This window comes from Panthera leo, chromosome D4 (genome assembly GCF_018350215.1).
Source record: "Panthera leo isolate Ple1 chromosome D4, P.leo_Ple1_pat1.1, whole genome shotgun sequence".
In the NCBI taxonomy this organism is placed as follows: Eukaryota; Metazoa; Chordata; class Mammalia; order Carnivora; family Felidae; genus Panthera; species Panthera leo.
In genome coordinates this window covers 67,830,569-67,852,546 of record NC_056691.1, presented here as the reverse complement: position 1 = coordinate 67,852,546, position 21,978 = coordinate 67,830,569, and the positions used below count along the sequence as shown (strand labels likewise).

The window sequence follows — 21,978 nt, the reverse complement described above, 5'->3', positions numbered from 1 at the left end:
GTAAACCAGAGGCACTGAGACTTCCAAAAGGGGCCCTAAGAAGGAAAAAAAATAAGATACCTTCTTTACTTAAGAAAGAAAAGAAGAAAAGAAAAAAAGAAAAGAAAAGAAAAGAAAAGAAAAAAGGAAGAGGGAAGAGAAGGAAAGAGAAGAGAAGAAAAGGAAAGAAAAGAAAAGAAGAGAAAAGAAAAGAAAAGAAAAGAAAAAAAAAGAAAAAAAAAAGAAAGGGGCACATGGGTAGGTCAGTCGGCTAAGCATCTGACTCCTGATTTCAGCTCAGGTCCTGATCTCAAAGTTCATGAGATCAAGCCCTGCATCGGGCTCTGTGCTGACACTGCAGAGCCTGCTTGGGTTCTCTCTTTCCCTCTGTCTCTGCCCCTCCTCTGCTTGTTCTCTCTCTCTCTCTCTCTCTCTCTCTCCCTCTCTCTCTCTCTCAAAATAAATAAATAAATGTTAAAAAGAAGAAGAAGAAAAAACAAAAGTCACACAGTATATCTTTTTTCCATAACAGGTAGGTATTCCTTTTTAAATATCCACATGTATAACTACTTTATAATTCTGAACTTCACACAGTACAGCTTAAAAATATTCATTCTCTAAATTTCCTCATACATGGTCTCTTGCTGTTTTTCACCATCTCTTCTATAACTCAGAACAAAAACAGGGTACTCTTTAGTTAAACACACTTTGTCAAGCTATTACAGTAAGTTATATCTCTCATATCAACTAATAGATTACAATTAATTTTCCATTATACTCAAATTTCCCTTCCAGAACACCAGGATATACTACTGGCATAAGCAACTGGAAGAGATAAACCATCAGGATTATAAGCTATTAGCATCCTAAGTAATAACCACGGCCAGTTCCCACAAGCTGAGGGCCAGAAGGTAGTGCCCCCTGTGTGTGATCCTGGCTCCCCATTTTCTAGCTCCATGACCGTGGGTAAATTTCTTTACCTCCCAAACCTCAGTTTTCTCCACCAGAAGAACAGTCCCTGGTTCATATGAAATGTTAAACAAATGCTAACTAGTTTAGTTAGCTCCAGAGAAGTAGTATTTTTGTGGAAGGTCTGTGTGATACTCTTAGTCCAGAGGGGCTGGCAGAAGTTTTTGATGAACTTACTGTATTTATTCCTTTTATAGATGGTATTCTTACCGAGTACCAGAAGTGATAATATTCAATTGACAGCAGAAGGGGGAGAAGTTCTGGCAGCTGAACTCTGACATTCAGATCAAAATGGTCTCTTCCATGCAGATCCCCTTCCCGGCTATCATTATCCAATACCAATTAACAGTCTCCACAGAAGACAAAATACGACAGAAACCACTGAAGAGAAAAAGGTTCTGGGTGATAGGTACTTGTTACTGAAATCCTTACATAATCTCTGGCTGGTATCTATTTCTGGCCATCTTCGGTCTCTGGCCCAGTGTTCAAATTTTACCCCACACGAGGGACCCTAGACCAGGTCCAATCTGGGTCGGGTGATTCAGACTCAATTTCTGACTAATTGGTCACAACACAGAGGGATGGTGTCATTAGGGATCAGGAAGACTAACCATTCTGGGATTGACTGGTTCTAGCAAACAGCTTAATCCCAAACTGGACTGCAGGTAACTGTCACACTCCGTTCCTTTCCCCTCGGAAAGAAGCGTGTCTTTGTTCTTCATTCCTTCTAGCACTCACAGCGTAGGTAGAGAAGCTCTATGGATAAGTTTAGAGAGGACTATCACATGGTCTGACCATTAATAATGCAGCTGTTTTCTGCTGTGCTCTATTCTCTACTTCGTTCCTTTTCCAGGAAAATCTCCACCTAGGCCCACTTAACCAGTTCCTTCAAGTTTCCATCTGTCCTCTATCAGAAAGGCCGATTTCTGAAGTCACATAAATGGTCTTCCAAGTTCAATTCTTTTTTTTTTTTTTTTCCTCCTTTTTAACAGTAAGAACTGACCAAAGACTGGGTCTGAGCACTGGTCTTCATTTTTCACGTGCAATAGGTACCAAATTACAAAGTCTTTTTCCACTTGCTTTACTGTTTTCTTAAAAGCAATACCTTTCTTCTTCCTGCAGGCTCTTCCCAGTGGACAGACCTCTTCTACTTCGACTTGTCAATCATTCCCCTGCCTCTCTTCTTCTTTTCCTTCTCCCGTCCAAGCAGGCTCTCCTTCCCAGCAAATTTCCACCACATAATTATGGCAATGCTTTAGCCTACTTTTCTGTTAGCTTAACAACCCTGTCTATTTTCTACTTGTGCTGATGCTACTGTTTGCTTTTCTGACGGGCTAATCCGTGTATCCTTTCAAGGCCTAACTTCCCCTACCATGATAGCAGCTGGAGCTCTAATTCACAGGTGCCTTCCAAAGCTTTTCATTAGCAATAGAAATGAGATGGTTTAGAAACCCATTTCTTAATCTGCAGGTGAGTATTGGAACCTTTGTGCAGCAAACATCTTTCAAGTATCCCACATTGTACCACTGCACAATTATTTTCTGAGTAATAAGTACAATGTTATAGGCACATTTGTAGTGTTAAAAGGGAGAATGTTCCCTCAGAGGGAATCGGCTCCCACCCCCCTGCCTCTGGCATTTCCCAGCTCAAGAGAGAAGCAAGCCCTCAGCTGACATGAGCAAAAATGAATAAATGGCAACTTTACCTTCTGAAATCTGAACAGGGAAGAGAAAAATTCCAAAATGTGAAGGCCTTAGCTCCTGTTCTGGTTCAACTGGCCAGATGAGGGCTTAGGGAGTGAGGTTGGCCTTCCCCAGCTGGGCTCTGTGGCAGATAAGCCTCTCCACAAATCCCGGGCTTAATTACTTCTGACACAGTTGTCTCGCCTGGGCCTCCAGCTCCTTTTGTGCTCAAACCAATATGAATCCAAAGGTAAGTCTTTGCTTACTCCTCTTGGACAAATGCTTAATTTCCTACTAAGTGATCCTAACGCATTTTAATCAGGATCTACCAGTTCCTAGTAGAATTTTCCCCATTTTCTTTGCATGGTCTTTGCAAAAAGTCTCCGCAAAAGCTTGGCAAATAACTTTCTGAATTAAGCCGTCTTCATCTTCAAGTATTTATTTTTTGAACAAGTAAGTCAGTGCCCACCAACCTTCCCTACACCCCCAAGAGTAGGCTCTGTTCTTTGAATGAAGTTGGGGCTAAGATGTGGACAGGCACAGCAGTATTTTATTAATATCCAGAAGCAGCATGCAGGGAACTGAACAAGCAAACACATGAAAGCAAGGAAAAATCAGTATCAAAATACCCATGACCTGGCACAAAAAGAAACCTCCTCTCCAAGAATAACTCAAGAAAAAATGTCTCCAGCTAGGAATTAGGCAAGAACGCTTTGAAGACACCAAGGAAGCTGCTCGCCAGAATCCAAAGGCAATGCATTTGCAGGTGACCATACCTATATCCTCTTCCCCCGCATCACTCTACCTACCTCTTGTCTTTCCAAGTCCTGAAAAAAACCAACTTTGAGTTGAAGTCACACATCCAAAGGCTAAAAAGCTTATGTATGTATGCTTCAACCAAAAAGGACAGGAGACCTTAGAAAGTAGACAAATTTTATGATAGTATTTCTAAGCAGAAAATGTAAATCCAAAGCACTTCCCACTGACTTTGCATTTATCAGTGTGTGCAGTTCTCCAGAGACAAAGTTCAAGGGGACAAGAGATTCAAAAGAGCTTCCTAGTAAACTGCATTACTAGTAAACTGCAATACCGTCTACATTCATAACAATCCATTTTCCTTCACTTGGAAACTTCTGTTCCTGGGTCTTATAAATTCAGGAGACAGTTCAATCTGGGATTATCTTCTTCTCTCCAATGCCCCCACCCCCTCAACCCCAACCCCAACTTTTTTTTTCTTCCTTCAGTACTGGCATGCAAACCATGCTGTTTTAACTTCTTTCCTGTTCTCCCAGTTCTTCTGGAACATTTTATTTTCGACAGTCAACTCATTTGGAGGAGTGCCACACTGAGGTTCAACTGTTTATAGCGTTTCTGTGTTTCTGCCAGAAGTCCACATCCAGCACTACCTTCTCCAGACTGCCTCCTGGATTAAAAATTTATGCTTTAGTTTGGAAGAAGCTTAGAATATGTGGAAACTTCCAAACATCACTCTTCTTTTTACACAAAATGACTTTCACTTGTCCAAGAGGAATCAAAAGTGGAAACCCATTTCATCCTTCCTAAAGTACTGTCCTATCTCCCCTCTCTCTCCCTCCCTCCCTCTCTCTCTCCCCGGTTAAATGTTCCCCATGTTGTTAAAAACTCACTTTAAGGATGACCCCATGACTTCATTGGGGAATGGCAAATAGCTAGCCACTGGTCTGCAAGAGAGAACCAGGCTCCAAGAAGATACATGGAGGGCAAATTTTTGGAGGAGTCCGGAACACTGGAAAATCACCAGTATTGTTTTAGACTGGATTTCACTCTCTTGGCCATTCATCAGTATTACAAAATGGCATCTCTGAAAGAAGCCAATTTATCTGTACCATGTTGCAAAAGAGATCCTCTGAGTCCAATTGTGGGCACTTTTGTAAGTTGCAATAGACCCAGACAAACCTCCAAAGAAGGGCCTTTGAAAAGGACTCCCAAGCCCTGGATGACTGAACTATAGTGGGGAGCAGGACAATTAAAAGGAAAAGCGCAGTCTGAACCCAGTATCTACGACTCGACTGCAAGTCCCATGAACAAAATTGGTCTCTGGAGTGTATTACTTCTATGAATGAAACCATGCTCAGCCCCAACATGTTAAACTCAACTGACAAAAAAACCAATACTCCTGCCCCACTAGGGTTTGATTACAGAGTTTCTCACAGAGGCTTTCACTCTGGAGAGGAGAGCTGGTGTTTCACAAACCGCTACAATCATATGCAGGGGGGTGGTGGAAAGGGCACTGGGTTGGGAGTCAGCCGACCTGAGTTCTGGGCCTGGCTTTGTTACAACTGAACCTTCTGACCTTGGGCAAGTCACTGCACGTCTCTGTGCCAGTTTCCTCTTCGATAAAATGCAGGGGGAAGGGAGATCTGAAATAGATGATCTCTCTGAGGCACAAAACAACTAGCTTCTCAATTAGACGTTCTTAATATTCACCATTTACAGTGTACCTGTTAGCCAACTTTTAAATGATTTTTATATTAATCTCTACTTAGGGAAAAGTACTTTTGTCCATCGCTCCCAAACTTCAGCTTAATCTGGGTGCTCCCTGGAATTCTTCAATATTACAATAAATGCCTCTTTTCTTTTCCTTTCCTATTTTTTTAAGCAACCTTCCCCAAACTAAGGCTTGTGCTATTAAAAGAGCTCAGAACTTCCCATTTCCTTGCTAGGGCTAAAATTAAACTGTCCATTCCTTAGGGCCCAACATAACATCTGCCAGATGTCTTGGCATATCACACAAAAGGAATTTTCTCCTAGCATTATCTATTCTCCTCTCTATTTTCTCATAATCAATTAATAGGTCACCAATGCCAGCTAATGTTTCTCTCAAAGCCACCAACTTCTTAAGTATGTGAACCTCAAAAGATACTTGCCTTCACACTTATACACACACACACACACACACACACACACACAGGCTGACTTTTTTTCCAGTTCACTATCACTAATGATAGACCCTGGAAATATTTTCCTCCCCCTCTTTTGAATTTCCTTAATTTCCACATACCAATCATCCAATCATGTACCCATGTCAGATCCTTTGCAATCTGAATGCATTCTTTATATTATTTCCTAATTTGTGAGTGTGGCAGTGTGAAATAGCACCTCTGTTCTCCAGTTTTCAACGTGAAACGTTCAATACAGCTTTGTCCATGTTCTGTCCCAGGAGGCAGTGAGCGCTAAGTCTGATAAAGGCATACAGCACAAAGAAGATGAGTAAGGTTACCTTAACCAAGAACTCTCAACACCAGGAAAGAATTCAAGACAGACTAGACTCTATTAAACTCCAACATACAGAAAGCAGAACTCTTCCCAAGGCAATTTTGCCATTATTTTCTTTCAGGAAAACTGACCACAAAGACTCTAAAGTCCATTAGTAGGGTTGGCTTTCTTTTCCCCTACTGTCTTCCAGAAGACTCATTAGAAAGAAAGATACACACACACACACACACACACACACACACACACACACAGATACATATGTGTATGTGCATATATATTTTTTCTTTCTTATCTCAAAGTTCTTTCCAACTCCAAGGGGTGTGGAAAAAAACATGTCCTCAGGGAATGTGGTCAATAAATTAGATGGACATAAATCTAACATGAGAAAAATTGTGGAATACAAAGATCCAACGAGCATCTTTTCTACGGCAACGTGCCTCACAGCTCACATATTTCTCCAGAATGATTTCTCTTTATGATATATTAGAGCCATGGAAAAAATTTGCATAACGAGCCTCATCAACTTGATGCCTCAAAAACAAAACAAAACAAAACAAATCTCTGAGCCTTGACATCAAATAAAAATGTTCAATTTGACACTCTGTATTTCTCTCATAGCGCCTTATCCAAAATACTTGTCCCATTTCGAACGTGTAGCCCTAGAAAAATGCAAGAATCTTTAACATTAGGTGCTTCCCATGTTGATGAAGCGCATCAGGGATGAACATGTCTCTTAGGTAACCAGTTAGAACATTATTCTCAAACTCCAAAATGCCTCTTAGATACCACATTTTTTCCCTCCAGGAAATCTCAACTCTAAGACTATCTGTAAAGACACCAAAATATTTGGTCACAAAGTAAAACATGTGGTGAGTCTACGTGCTAGACTAGCAACCAGTTTGTCAAATTTTTTTTCACACCAAAATAAGTAATTAACCGGCTGTCCCGGTAGCAACAACAACAACAAAGATATCATGGAAGTTTCCTTCAAGATCAACCTACAATGTATTTATGTTTACATACACAGACGTGGTTAATTAGATGCAAAATTACCTGGTAATTACTTTCCCAAATAACTCTTTTTATTCCACTGCCGTGGAGCTTCCGAGTTGGAACGAGTAGCATCCACACACACACATTAGCAAATTTAAGTGTAACGTTGATGACGTCCCACTCAGGAGCAGAAGCAATGGTATCAAAAGACAACATTCAAAACTGATTAATAAAAGGCATGATTCCAAAAAGTAAGATTTGTCAAGTGCTCTGGGAGAAGCCCAGGTTTTTAATAAAGAAGCAGAGATCTGAAGAGAAGTATTTTTAAATGAGCACACACATCAACTGAAAATCTTGAAAACCATACGTCTTCGTCTGCAAAAAACAGGGTTTTACTTCATTGACCATGGACAATTATCAGCTAAAGAACCATGTATTTCTCCTTTTCCTCTCATACTCCTCAGAAGAACAATAACCCTCAATTAATGACACAACAGTTTGGTTTGAAAAATGTGATGTTGTCATATACAGCACTGTGCCTTTACTGAATGACACTGCTACCAGCTACTCAACAGAATATAATTACATCTGGAATCTAAAACCACTTCAATATGCACAGAAATACTGGAGACATAGGAACTTGACACACACATACACACACACACACAAATCTGACACACAATGAGAAAGCAAAGCAAGAAAAGAGCTGGTGTAAGTCGCTCGCAAATGTGTTCCTTATTTCTGTTGAAGCTGGTACCTTTCTATGTTTCCCCTTAGTTGAAAACAAGGTCCAATCAAGCCTCCTTACAATATATTAATTGGTTCTGAATCTCCTCCAAGGTTTCATTCCAATGTGGAGGCTTCCTCACCTATCTCATCAACAGTCCACCTAAAATTCTCCCAACATCTTCCCTCATCCTCAAGATGGCTACCTTACCTAATGGTAAAGCAACATCTCCATGGTTGGCTTTTATAAATTCCTCAAGCACTTCAGGATTTTGTTCTTTACTTGGATCAATTACATACATTCTCTAGAACTAATCTGTGAAGAGCTCCAGTCAATGTGTGTGGACTGGGGTAGGACTGGGTCCTTCCTTCAAATCATCCTCACAAAATGTCTTCCTAGAAGACTACTAAATTCTTCCCAGTTAAAAAGGTGAAGATACCTGGACACAAGGTTTTCTCAACAGACAAAATATCTTAAAAATTTGTTTCCATAGTGACATTGTTAAGAAGACATCTGATATTTCTGAAGACTTACAGTACTTGAGAACACAGAAAAAAAGAGCAGAATGAAAGGGAAGGGGGAAAACAAAGGAACTAAAAGAAGGCCTTAGACACAAATGGAACAACCTGAAGAGAAATGTGGACTCTGGAGAAACTGGTGTCAGTCAGTCCTAGAGTCAGTTCCTCTGAGATCTTGCAGGATTTGTTGTTGTTGTTGTTGTTGTTGTTGCTGTTGTTTTCCCTTTTTGCAGAAATCAGCCCACACCAGACAATAAAGTCTTGCAATGCATCAAAACATGATGATAACCAAGCCCCAGAACTCCGAAATCTCAGCTGAGGGCCACCACCATCTTCACCATGAGGAAATAACATTTCCTGGTGACTTTCAGGAGACCTGGAGCAGCCGAAAGTTGTGTGAAGACCTCGGTGGAAAATGTCTAAGGTTTTGCCTTGCCTTTCCTGAAGGAGGTCAAAACCCTTCAGGTCCACTCAAAAGGAGAAAAAAAATTTCCAAAGTTTACTTGAAAATGGAAACAAACGCCTCAATAACTTGTGAAAGCACTCCTTTGGTGGGAGAAAAATCTGAGCAGCCCTTACAAGTCCCTCATTTCCTCGCATAATGAATAGATGGTGAGGAACCACCACAAGATTCCACCCTGGAAAAGAAGGAGTAGGCAGGCAAGCCTCCTCCTCCAGCCATCACCAACAGAGCTTCAAAATGGAGACATCCATAATTTTATAAACACTTCTCATCTCAGCTTTGTCTCCTGGAAACCCGCTCTCCTCCATTTTCTGGTGGAGTTACAACATGACACGGCTTACCTGACTCAGTTCCCAGCTCTCAACCAAACTAGTCGCTTCCTCCAAAAACCTGCAAGCCACCTCCAGAAACAAAACCAAAGCAAACCAAACAACCAACACAGACACTCAGACACAACCCCCGGGAGCCCTGGGAGAAAGCCCCAACTGGTTGGTCTTTTCCCATCCCAGACGCGTGCTTAAAAATAAAACTTTTTTTTTCCCCCTTTGGGTAGAGGAGGAATATAAAAGGAACTCCAGGCAGCCTCCCTCCCTCTCTGTAGGTTAGAAGCTACAATGAAAAGAAAATGAGGGTTCCTTCAGGAATGGTGAAAAGCCTGGAGAATGAACGTGAGAAGGAGCTTTGTGTTTTGGAGTCTGGACTGGAACCAAAGCAGACAGCTTGCAAATGGAGGACAGGGAGATAAAGAAAGGGAAAGAGAGGGGCTGCTCCAATGGGGGGCGGCTGCGGCTTCCCCTCGCGCCTGGAAGGAGGGCAGACCCCTGGGAACTGCACCAGGAGTGAGGCGACCCCCAGGCCCCTGCCTTCTTTTCTCCCTTCCTCAGAGAGCCAAGCGTGTGTAATGGCTTCTCCTCTCCAGAAACCGTTGTCCTCCTGCACCAGACGCTTCTGAACCCCCAGCCTGGAGACAGCTCCTCAGCTGCTCCTGAACCTGCGCCCCCCACCCGGCCCGTGCCCCCCGCGCCTCGCCTCTCTCCTCACCAGCAGCACCAGCAGCGGCAGCAGCCACCCCCCGACACATCCCGACCCCGCATCCCAACTTCGGGGAGAGAGAGAGAGAGAGAGAGAGAGAGGAGAGAGCCAAATACCTGAGGAAGGGGGGGGGTGCCAATCCGCACGGCTTTGCCATCGGGCTTGGGGACAGGCAGACAGAGAGGGGGAAAGGAAGGAGAGGGACAGAGAAAGAAAGAGGTCAACCCGCTCAGGTCGGGGCGGCTCAGAGCGCTCCCTCCTCTGCCCCTCGCTCACTCCCTCCGGCTCTCGGCTCTCGGCTCTGGTCCCCTGGACTCCCGCCCTCCGCCCCCCTCTCTGTCCCTACTCCTGTCCCCACACTCGGAGCATCCGTCCTAAGCCTCCAGCCCTCTTCTCACTCATCTTTCATTTTCTCTTCTCTCCATAGAACTACACGAAATTAATTAAGCCACAGCGCTCCGCTCCCCCCAGCAGAAGGAGCAGCCAGCAGGAAAAGCACAGCCACCTCCACTGCCACCACCACCACCACCTTCTCCTCCTCCTCTTCCTCCCTCGCTTCTCCTCCTCCTCTTCTTCCTCCTCCCCCTCCTGCTCTCCCTCCTCCCCCTCCTCCTCCTCCTCTTCTCGCTCGCTTCTTCTCTTCCAACAGCCAGTCCATGCAGGGGACTTCCTCTCCTCCCCGCTCCACCAACCCTCCTTGGCCGAATGAATGAGCGCGTTTGTGCCTCCACCGCCCCGCGCTCTCCTCCCCGGAGCACTCGGACCACCCCGAGGTGGTTGTTAATTGCAGTAACTTACAGAAGAAGCGTCCCGGCGCCGGGAGGTGTTTCGGGTTCTCCAGCCCCACCGCCTCCTTATCCTCTTTCTCTTTCTCCTCTTCCTGCTCGGGTTATTGTTGTGGAAGTTGTTTGGGAGTCTCATGTGCTTCTGCCGGGTCTCAGCAATGGAGGATCGCCATCTTCCCTGCCTTCCTCGGCTCCTCAGACTCGCTGCAGCTGCAGATGACCTGAGATATCCGTCTCTCTCTCCCTCTCCCTCTCTCTCCCTCCCTCCCTCTCCCTCTCACTCTCTCTCTCTCTCTCTCTCTCTCTCTCTCCCCTCTCTCCTCTTCTCTCTCCTCTCCTCCCTCTCCCTCGCGCGCTCTCTCTCTCCCTCCCTCTGTGTCTCTCTCTGAATAATGAGCAACCAGAGGGAGAGAGAAAGCAAGACAGAAAGAGAGAAGGAAGACAATCTTCTCCTGCCACACAAAACGCCGGAGCACCAGGGGGTGCGCGAAGCCTTTCTAATAACAACAACAACGTGCAGGAGACGGGAAGAAAAAAGAAAGCAAGAAAGAAATGAGGAAAAGAGCTGGGGGGGGGGGGGGGGGGGTCAGGAAAGAATTATCCAAGAGCTGGAGAAGAGCAGAAGGAGAAGCTGGAGGAGATGCTGAGGCTGCGGCTGCTGTCCCCCCTCCCCCCCGCCGAACCCCAGAAGGAGGCAAGGTGGTTGCAAAGTTAAGGCTGGGACATTGTCTTTGTCACTCAGAGCAACACAGAGCCAGGCCAGTGAGATGCAAGAGGAGGTGGCGGCGGCGGCGGCGGCGGCGGAGGAGGAGGAGGTGGTGGTGGTGGTGGTGGTGGAGGAGGAGGAGGAAGAGGAGGAGAAGGAGGCAAAGGAGGAGGAGAAGGGGAAGAGGGAGATGAGATGAATAAAGACCTGCGGAGAAGGCGGTGCGAGGAGCGCGGCGGCCGGGCTGAGGCGTGCGCGCTCGCGTCCCGGAGGCGCCCGGCCGCCCTGGCCGGCAGAGGAAGCCCCCAGTGAGGACCCTGCCCGGCCGCTCATAGCTCTCCCACCATCAGCCCAGCCCGAGGCGCCGAGCCCCGGGCCCAGAGAGTCCCTCACACGCATCCATCTAGAGGCCAATCTTTGCAAAGAACATACATGGGGAACTAGAGGTTGCAAGTCTAAACCCAGATCAACCACGTGGGGCTTTTTAATCCCTTTCCAGCTTGCGGTGTGAGTATCTCCAGTGAAAAGCTCAAATTGTCCATTACTGGCACGTATTTTGAAGTCTTCTCCCCCGAAATAAAGGCTCATTGTGCATTTTATTTCTTTTCTGATATGGAGAGGGGGGGATGGGGGAGGGAAAGAACCCATCATTCCGAGCTTCGGAACCACCACTTTATTTTCCTAACTTGTGAAATGTTTTGACGGCGCACCAAAAGGAAAAAAAAAAAAAAAAAAAAAGCCTACTTAAATAACTTTACACCCTCCAGCCCCGCGTTGTTTGCACTTTCTGGCTGATCATCTAAAGGCTCGGAAAGTAACAATCAGCGCTTCTAATGATAAGGTGTCATGGTGTTGAAGACAAGAGAACGAAGATGAAGCTTTCACACCTTGAATTTTTATTTAGTGTAATTTTCCCCAAATCGTTATGAACTATCTCTTTTGCAAAGGAATGGGTTCCCCCTCACCCCTCACCAGGTTGAATGTCTCCTAAAGCTTTAATTTGATGGTGGGGGGGTGCCTACACTATAAAAAAAAAAAAATCAATACAGCAAGTCAGGAGCAATTGAAGTTCAAGGGCACGGGCTGGTTGTACCATTTCTATTTCTCGCATCCCCGAGTTGGACATCGCCAGCATCGGGAGAGAGAAACACACAGCGCGCAGGGCAGAGACCTTAATTAAAGTTTCTTTTGTCCGCGTCTGAATTGGGGGATGTTGCTGGATTCCTTTGCATTGGGGAGCGCGCATCCGGTGGAGAAGGCGCGGTGTTGAAGATCCAGGGCCAGATTGTCCTCTTTAATACTACCTCCCTCCCCGCCCCCCCCCCCTTCCAAACAACAGTCCGGGAAGATATACCCATAAACCCATACAATAAAGGGGAGGAGGAGACGCGCGCGGAGTTGGTTCCCATCGGATAGCGGGCTTTCATAAACAGATCCGAATCCGCATTTTCCAAGATTTTCCCCAATCGTTTATTCCGGGGCAGAATCTCTCACCCAGAGGCACGATTTCACCCCCTTGCCGTCAACACTTCCTGCCCTTTTCTCCTCCCACTCACATTGAAAAGCTTGGGAGCCCTAAAAGGGTGTTGATGGCGGGGGTGATAAATAAATAAATAAATGACACTCTACGCGTGCGGTGGAGAAGAAAGGAGGGGGAGGGCGAGGAGAGGGACGAGAAAAAGTAGGGAGAGGAGAACAAGGAGGAGAAAGCACAGAGGCGAAAGGGAGACTGGAGTCAAAAGAGAAGAGAAAGAAGAAAGGAGAGAGGAGGAAGGTAAGGCTGCTCAGAACTGAAATGCCCGTGGCTTTGTGCAGAACTGGGAGGACTCCCTCCTTCCAGGTGCCCGGAGGGACCTGGGGAAGTCCTTCTGCCCCGAGCTCCTCCCCCGGGACCCCAGGGGTGTCTGAGCGCCAGCAGCCGCTCCCCCACAAATTCCTCGTGGCGACGAGAGGAAGCGCGCCAGGTCTCCGCCGTCCCTTCAGTGCCCCAGCTGATAATTTACCTCTTTGTCTTTAATAAAAAGCTGACTTTCTCTGTCAAGCCCCTGCACCGGAAAAATAACAATCGTATTTCAGGTTGAAAGCCCCTATTACTGCACGTTTGTGGAGGCTGTGATAAAACCTTCCTCGACGTGAAGGTACCTCCTGGGCTGGCTTGGGTCGGAAGTCCTAAGATGGGGGCCGCCCTTCCCCGGGGGCAGGGGCGCACGGAACCAGGCGGTGGGGAGGGAGGAGGAAGCGGCCGAGGTCAGAGGAAATCCAAGGCTCCTGGGGCACCGAAGGGCTGCCCGCAGTCGGGGAATGAGCCCTGGGGAGGAGCCTTTTGCGAGAATGTGAGCGCGCCCCAACACGCCTCAGACCTCATAAACCCACTTGGCAAAGACCCGGGAAGCGGCTGGCTGACCGACTGCGGTGAACTCGAGAAATTAACCTGCGCTACAATTAAACGGGCTGCCGCCCTTTCAGACTCACCTCCAGCGACCGAGACAGAGAGCTCCCGAACCGGCCGTGGGGGGACCTGGCTCCTCCCTCCCGTCCCAGGAGAAGAGGACAAAAAGGGGAGATGGACTTGGAGATGGCCCCGCCCTTCAAACGCTCCAATCCTTGGAAACTAAACCTCCTCTCCAAGCCTCCACGTCTAGAAGGGACAAAGGCAGCGAGGAGATCCAGAGACCGATGGGTGGCTTTCGGGCTTCTCCTGTGGGTACATTGGGGGAAAGGTACAAAGGCTAAGTTCCCATTCCAAATACAGGACAGCCTTTGGAAGACCATCTTCTGGTTTAGAAGCAAATTGACTTCCCAAAGCCGTGAGGCGACTGTTGCAAAACTCCTGCAAAGCCCTGCTGTTTGAATGTGGAAAGGCTAAATTTTCAATTAATGATGCCATACACAATTTCTTTCGACTTTTTTGGAGTCACAAGTGCCTTAACTATCTAACTGAAATATAACAGAAAGAAATTTAACACGGTTGGGGATTAGGCTTTTTGTTGTCATTGGGGGCAGCTTTCTTTCAAATGATAGTAAAACAACTGGACTAAATAAAAGCTAGGTCAGTCAAGGAAAGCGCTGGGGCTGAAGGTTTTAGTGAAAACCTTGATAAAGTTGGCACTTAAGTAACTGTAATTATGCTTTGCCATTAGCAGACCATTAAGATAACAGGAGAAAGTTCGCACCTCTTGTTATGTCATTCCTTAAGAATTTTCACAAAGATAATACAAGCCTAGTTGGTGGGGTATCTTCTTCACCAGGAAGGTTAATTTCTAAATTTTTTTCATTAAAATGGAAAAGCTTGGGTTTTGCACACAGCCAACAATATGAGGGACATGTTGACTGCGTGAAATTTGCCTTTTGTTGCTGTATCCCAAGCCATTGTGCCCCGGAGTCCTATGGGATTTCAAGACTTTATTAATGTTCACAAGGAAATATGAATATGTTGGAAGTCTGAATTTTCTTCTCCCTTATCATGGGTGACTGGCATACAGGCTCCTCATAAAGGGAAATTATGGCTCATCGAAAGAGTGACTTTATGAGCATTAACAGAATAATAAATCTTGCAATTTTAGTTCAAGAAACAGTGGAGTCCTGCAATCAAAGTGACCCATGCAAATATAATCCACTTACATGCCTACCTCTAGCAGGATAGGGGTAGCCTGTAAATCATTTTGGGTTTTAAAGGTTTAGGGTAGGAAGGCACCCAAATCTCTCAGAGAAAAGTGTTTATGGGGGGCGGGGGGTGGGGAGGGCGTTCTGTCACCTGTAGGAAGGAATCATGGAAAGAAGGAAGAGTTGGTCCAGAGGCTACATTAAAATAGAATTTCAACTGAAACAAGAGTTATTCACTCTTGTCTGTCATTGTTTCAGTATTTACATTCTATCATAAAAGAAAGGAAAAGTTCTCCCTACTGAAAACTACACACACAAAAAAATTCCAGTTTATAACCCCACTTTCTAAATTCCAGCTGGAAAACTGTTCATGCCGATGATTTTCGCAAAACAAAGGGCAAATGAATATGGCTTTTTCAGAAGTCCTAATTATTCCATCTTTAAACATTTCACCATATTATGACACACCTCTTGAACTTATTTTCTATGTAAACTATGTAAAACTCCTTTTCCACATAGCACAGTATATAGAGTCTTTTACTTACTATTTGAGTTTGTGATTTCAAAGGGTTATTCTGAATCCTTGAGGTCTTTAACATTTGTTGGAAATTGCTCAGTCTTTAAAGTTTTTTTGAAAAGTTCAAATTCAGTAATTATGGACCCTCCAAACATCTAGAAAGTTAAGTCCCTAGCACTTTCTTTCTGATCTCTTACAGAAAAATCAATATATTCTCATAAAACCATATTCAGATATATGTAACTAGTTAACTAGTGCCCATGCCTAAGGAGAAGTGACTATAAGAACACAGAGTAGGTGAGTCATGATTCTGAACAGCTCTCAAAGGGAGAGAAATGGCAATAACATATTAAACTTAATGCATATAAATCTGTCTATGTATACCTTTGGATACCAAAGAGGATGTTTCAATAGCAATGTTCTAAAATTCCCTCCAAAAAAGTCTCTCTCCCATAGGTACAAGTTACATTTACAGTTCTATCAAACTAGTTACTGTAATATGAAACATTCATGTGTAGTATCTTTCAGTTTACCAGCTACAATATGCTATACACAGAGCTGAATGTTAGGGATGTAAAGACGATCAAGAGAAGACAGGTTAGAATTGCAATGCATGATCTACTTGTTGAACCACTGGCTTTAAAATTACACTACTTGGTTATCGAACTCTAGTTAGTTTTGGTTTTTTATTTTACTTTCTCAAAAACAATACAGGAATTTAGCCAATTTGGAGAGACTATGATTAACTTGAGCATTTCTGTTCCTACTATGGAGTTATTGAGAAGTAATATTTTGTTAAAATAAAATTTGGGCATTCATTTGAAAGTCAATGCCCTGGGGCACCTGGGTGGCTCAGTTGATTAAGCATCTGACTCTTGATTTTGGCTCAGCTTTGTGAGATCTCACGGTTTGTGAGATCTAACCCCATGTCAGGCTCTGCTCTATCAGAGCTCTGATAGAGCAGAGTCTGCTTGGGACTCTCTCTCCCCCCCCCCCCCCCCCCCCCTCTCTCTCTGCCCCTTACCTGCTTGCGCTCTCTCCCTCTCTCTCTCTCTCTCTCTCAAAATAAATAAATAAATAAACTTTTAAAAAGAGAGAGGAAAAAAATTTTTAGAAATAAAGCCAATGTTGGGACATCTGGGTGACTCAGTTGGTTAAGTGTCCAACTCTTGATTGCAGCTCAGGTCATGATGTCCACAGTCACAGGATCGAGCCCCAGATCAGGCTCTGTGCTGAGCATGGAGCCTGCTTAAAATTCTCTCTCTCTCTCTCTCTCAAAATAAATAAACATTAAAAAAAAAAGAAAGCCAATGTCCTGCCTAACTCATAATTTTACATAAATTTCTTAATAGAGAAGATTTTTTTTATTGTTTATTGAGAGAGAGAGAGAGAGAGAGAGAGAGAGGGCACTTGAGTAGGGGAGAGGGAAAGAAAGAATCCCAAGCAGGCTTGGCACAGTCATTGCAGAGACTGACAGGGCTGGAGCTCAGGAACCATGAGATCATGACCTGAGCAGAGATCATGACCAGACGCTGAAATGACTGAGCCACCCAGGGGCCCAAATAGAGAAGATCGTTTTAGGAAAGAGAGCAACCTTAGCTCAACTATGATTATATTAACCAAAATTAAGAAGAAAGATTCAACTGAAAGATTGCCCACTTGTTGAGGCATCCCTTTCTAGCAGAAAGACCAGTATTTCCAGATTCCTGCTACTTGCACTGAAACTAAAGCTCAGAGAGGGGACATGACTTGGTCGGACCACAGAGTTGGTCAGAGGCAATCAGCTCTAGAAGCTATGCCTCTATGGCATTTCCCTAAAGTTGTCATTCTCATATCACTTTCAAGACTTTTTTTGACTTGTTGCCATGTTATTTACTTAGTATATATTATTTTTAAATCAACTTTAAAAATAATTTTGCGTTCTCAAAAGCAATAATACCCACGATACCACAGGTCTAATAGGCTATTTTTTACATACATTTTTAGTACATTTCAAAGTAAATATATTATTAAAATTAAAGTAACAAAAAAATTTTTGGATTAAAACGTCTGATAGTATACATGCCAAACTGTTAATGGCAAAGGGTGAGAGAAATGGAAAAGAAAATGTTGTTTGAGCTATTTTTGTGTGTACAAACATGAATCACTTTTATAATTTAAAAAGTGAAAAATAAAAGATCGTGTGGTCTAGTGGTGGCCAGTATACCCCCAAGTTAAGCCCTCCTATTTTATATTACTGGTAGGAATTAAAAATTAGTAAAAGTCGTTTTAGCACAATTAACAATATATATTTAAAGTCCTAAAATGATCACATTTTTTGTCCTCTTTATTCCTCCTTTTAGAATCCACCCTAGGGAATCATTCAGAAATGTAGAAAAAAATGTATACCAAAAAAAAAAAAAAAAAAAGTACAGGTAAAGTAAGTAACTGAAATAATTTGTCATTAAGAAAAGAGGAATGGTAAAGTAAATAAGAATATATCCCCACTATGATGTGTTAGGCAGCTTAAAATTGTTAGTAAGATTTTGTAATTAAATAGAAAAATGACCTCCTGCTAGGTGAAAGGCCTAGATACAAAATTATGATCACTGATTATTTTTTGATAAAACACACACACTCATGCAAATCACCTTGAAAGGAAATATACCAATGTGCCAATATTAAAATGACTTCTCATAAAAAATTTAGAAAATGTAGACCTTATATATAAGCTATATGTTGTACAATTATATATAAACCACATATACATATGTGTATATACATATATACACACATATATACTGCTATGGAGTTGACTGGTTTGCTTGAATTGAATTGTCAATTAGCTGTTTAAGTATTTAAAAAAATTTTTTTTAAGGATATTCTTTTTTTAATGTTTTTATTTACTCTTGCAAACAGGGGGAGGGCAGAGAGAGAGGACAAAGGATCCAAAGCTGGCTCTGTGATTACAGGGGAGAGCCTGATGCAGGGCTCGAACACACGAACCCTGAGATTTTGACCTGAGCTGAAGTTGGCCACTTAAACAATTGAGCCACCCAGGCGCTTCAGTATTTAAAAACATTTTTTTTAATTTATTTATTTTTAAATTTTTTTTTAATGTTTATTTATTTTTTGAGACAGAGAGAGACAGAGCATGAACGGGAGAGGGTCAGAGAGAGAGGGAGACACAGAATCTGAAGCAGGCTCCAGGCTCTGAGCTGTCAGCACAGAGCCCGACACGGGGCTCGAACTCACAGACCTGAGATCATGACCTGAGCCAAAGTCGGACGCTTAACTGACTAAGCCACCCAGGCGCCCCTTTAATTTATTTATTTTTGAAAGAAAGAGAGTGCAAGCAGGAAAGGGGGAGAGAGAGACAAACAGACAGACAGAATCCCAAGCGGGCTCCACACTGTCAGCACAGAGCCCAATGTAGGGGCTCCCGTGGGATCATGACCTGTGTGAGATCATGACCTGAGCCCAGATCAAGAGTCAGACGCTTAACTGACAGAGCCGCCCAGGTGCCCCTAAAAACATTTTAAAGTTGAATGATAGAACCTCCTTTTATGCGTCTGGTAATTATAAATGTGTTCCAAAGAGGTAATTAATATTGTTAATAAAATAGTGATACAGTAACTGTTTTTTCATAAAAGTAATACAATTTGCTTTCACAAGGACAATTGGAAGATCTGAGTGGGTATTTTGAGTAAATTTTACATACAAAAGGAAATTTAGGACCAGAGAGATTGAATAATTTAACCTAAGGTCTTCCAAAGCTAATGGTGTAAAGAAAACTGAAATTTAGGTCTCCTAACTTCTACTCTTGTATCTTGAAATCTGGAATTCCACTAAATCTCAAAATATTACCAAATATTATCAAATAAAGTCACTAGTGGCTAATATGAATGAAATTCGACTTCATCAGTTATGAAAATGAAAGCAGTGATATTCTTTTATACCTACAAGTTGGCAGAAATACATATACTGTGTGTGTGTGTGTGTGTGTGTGTGTGTGTGTGTGTATTTACATTTACTAATTGTGAAGAGTATATAGAATTCCCAGTTGTTGAGAATATGGAAAAATAGATCCTCTAGTTCTCGGTGGGACTATGACAAGTTTCAATCTTTCTGGATATATTAAAAGTCTTTAACCCAGAAATTTAACTTTTAGAAATTGACCTAACCATTCATGACTATCATCAAAAATTTATATACAAGGAGGCTTATTGTGGCATTAATACTCAAAAAGTGATTGTTTAAAGAAAATATGTTCACTTATGTAACAGAAAACATATATATAGCTATCAAATTCTATAAGAAATATTAATATAATTAATATTAATAACATTGAAATATTTACATGATCTTTGATAAGGGAAAACCAGATTTCAAAACAATAGATGTAGCATTATTCCACATTTGTACGTGTGTGTGTGTGTGTGTGTGTAGTGAGGCATTGAAAAATAATTAGGAAAGTACAATGAAAGTGTTAATAGTTTTTTCCAAGTGATGTAATTTTTCTAGGTGATATAATTATGGGTATATTTTTTTTTTCACTGTGGCTTCTCAGATTTTTAAACATTTCTACAATCAATGTATCTTTTTTGTCATTAGAAAAAAATTGAGGGGCACCTGGGTGACTCAGTCAGTTAGTTAAGTCTCCAACTTTGGCTCAGGTCATGATCTCATGGTTTGTGAGTTCTAGCCCCTCATGGGGCTTTCTGCTGTCAACATAGAGCCTGCTTCGGATCCTCTGTCTCCCTCTCTCTGCCCCTTTCCCATTCACACTCTCTCTCTATGTCTCAAAAATAAAGAAAAACATTTAAAAAATGCTATTTAAAAAAAGAAAAAAAAATTGAGAACTTGCAAGTGAATTTTGCCAGCACAGAATTTCTTATATCATAATGATTGACCAAATGTTTGTCTAATGTCTAAAAGACATTTTAATCGTAAGTTTTTATTAATCATTATTTTAAAACATACACACTTAAATCCTTGCATATATTAATTTGATTTCCTAAACAGCTTTTAATTAAGAGTTCAATACATCTAGTACAGATTTTAGGTATAACTGCCAGCACCAAATTGACTTCACTTTTCATCCACTAACCACTAACCCTTGACTGACCCCTTGTAGATTTCATATTAGTTGCCCCTTCCCCATAAGGTGAAATCTACACACACTCTCTGTTATTTACTAAAGTGGAGGTTTGATTTCTCAGCAAGTTGCTAAGAACAATGTTTCACAAAAGCTATGTTTTTTTTTTTTGTTTTTTTTTTTTATTTATTTTTGGGACAGAGAGAGACAGAGCATGAACGGGGGAGGGGCAGAGAGAGAGGGAGACACAGAATCGGAAACAGGCTCCAGGCTCCGAGCCATCAGCCCAGAGCCTGACGCGGGGCTCGAACTCACGGACCGCGAGATCGTGACCTGGCTGAAGTCGGACGCTTTAACCGACTGCGCCACCCAGGCGCCCCTCAAAAGCTATGTTTTTAAGTGTCTAAAATGCAGAACAACTTTACTTTTTAGTATCCTTCTAATCTTTATCCTGAAAATCTGCTCATTCCAAGGAGCATGCTTTATCTGAGTATTTATTGATTTAACGTTCAGAATAAAAAAAACCAAATCCAGCAATGCACATAGACTCACTGGTTTCCAGCTCCTGCTCTTAATAGTGATGATCTTGGACTCCAGACATTAGTTTCTACATCTGTAAAAGAAGAACAATTAAATATGTATAAGATTGCTATGAAGATTTTTTTAAATGTATATAAAGAACATGGGAGTTGTTAAGTATAAGCTAATATGCTCCAATTCCTCAGAGCTTCACTGTTACATGGCAAAAATGAAGGAAAACCTCTAAATTTGGAGTCAAAAGACAGGTCTCTAGTCTAGAAATTCAATATCAAAATATGCAGCCCTGACGAAAACCAATCCATTACTATTTAAACAAATTTAAAAATCAACAATAATTGGGGCGCCTGGGTGGCTCAATCGGTTAAGCATCTGACATCAGCTCAGGTCATGATCTCACAGTCCGTGAGTTCAAGCCCTGTGTCGGGCTCTGTGCTGACTGCTCAGAGCCTGGAGCCTGCTTTGGATTCTGTGTCTCCCTCTCTCTCGGACTCTCCACCGTTCATGCTCTGTCTCTCTCTGTCTCAAAAATAAATAAACATTAAAAAATTTTTTTTAATAAAAAAATCAATAATTAAAAACAAAAAACCCAAGTAGATTAATTGTACCTAAGTTCTCCTATTACTATTGCTGCTTGTTAGTTCACTTTATTTGCTAGAACTCAGCTACCAGACATGTGGCAGTAATGCCAAAGGATTTTTAAAAATGGAAGAGAAAATCTTAAAATCAAGAAAATTTTCTTTATTGATATTTCAATCCAAGAAACAATTGTATATGTTCAGAAAAATTCATACAGTATGGGAACTGTTATAGTAAATATAAATAAATAAACTGCAGCAAAGGGGGAACTTTATTTCCCTTCATTTTTTTTTTTTTTTTTTTTTTGTACATTGTATAGAGACTACTACTGTTCACCGGTCTACCTTCTGGATCAGCAATGTTCTGCTGGAGCACTGTATGAAAACCACTGATCTAGTCCAGATGAGAAAACAGTCTCACGAAAAAATGCCCAGGATTATATACCAAAGTTATTGAAGATCCACACCTACTCAATTCCTCTTCATGGTACTTTCTAGTACATCCGATTTGCCTATGCTAGCAAAAGAGATTTCCTGGAATTGGCATTGAACTTAAA

General features: G+C 42.6%; 1 protein-coding gene across 3 annotated transcripts in view; it reads right to left on the bottom strand.

Annotated features, from left to right (window-relative positions):
- The window catches only part of ZNF462 (zinc finger protein 462), a 144,581-nt gene extending 123,660 nt beyond the window's left edge, over window positions 1-20,921 (bottom strand). Inside the window, exon 1 of one of the 3 annotated variants that reach the window (XM_042912427.1) lies at window positions 20,859-20,921. The gene's annotated coding sequence lies outside the window, so the exon portion shown is untranslated. Of the gene's footprint in view, window positions 1-10,416; window positions 10,639-13,581; window positions 13,638-20,858 lie in introns of those variants that run through there. The other 2 variants (XM_042912428.1, XM_042912426.1) reach the window with 2 other exon arrangements.
- Between the last annotated feature and the right edge of the window lie 1,057 nt (window positions 20,922-21,978).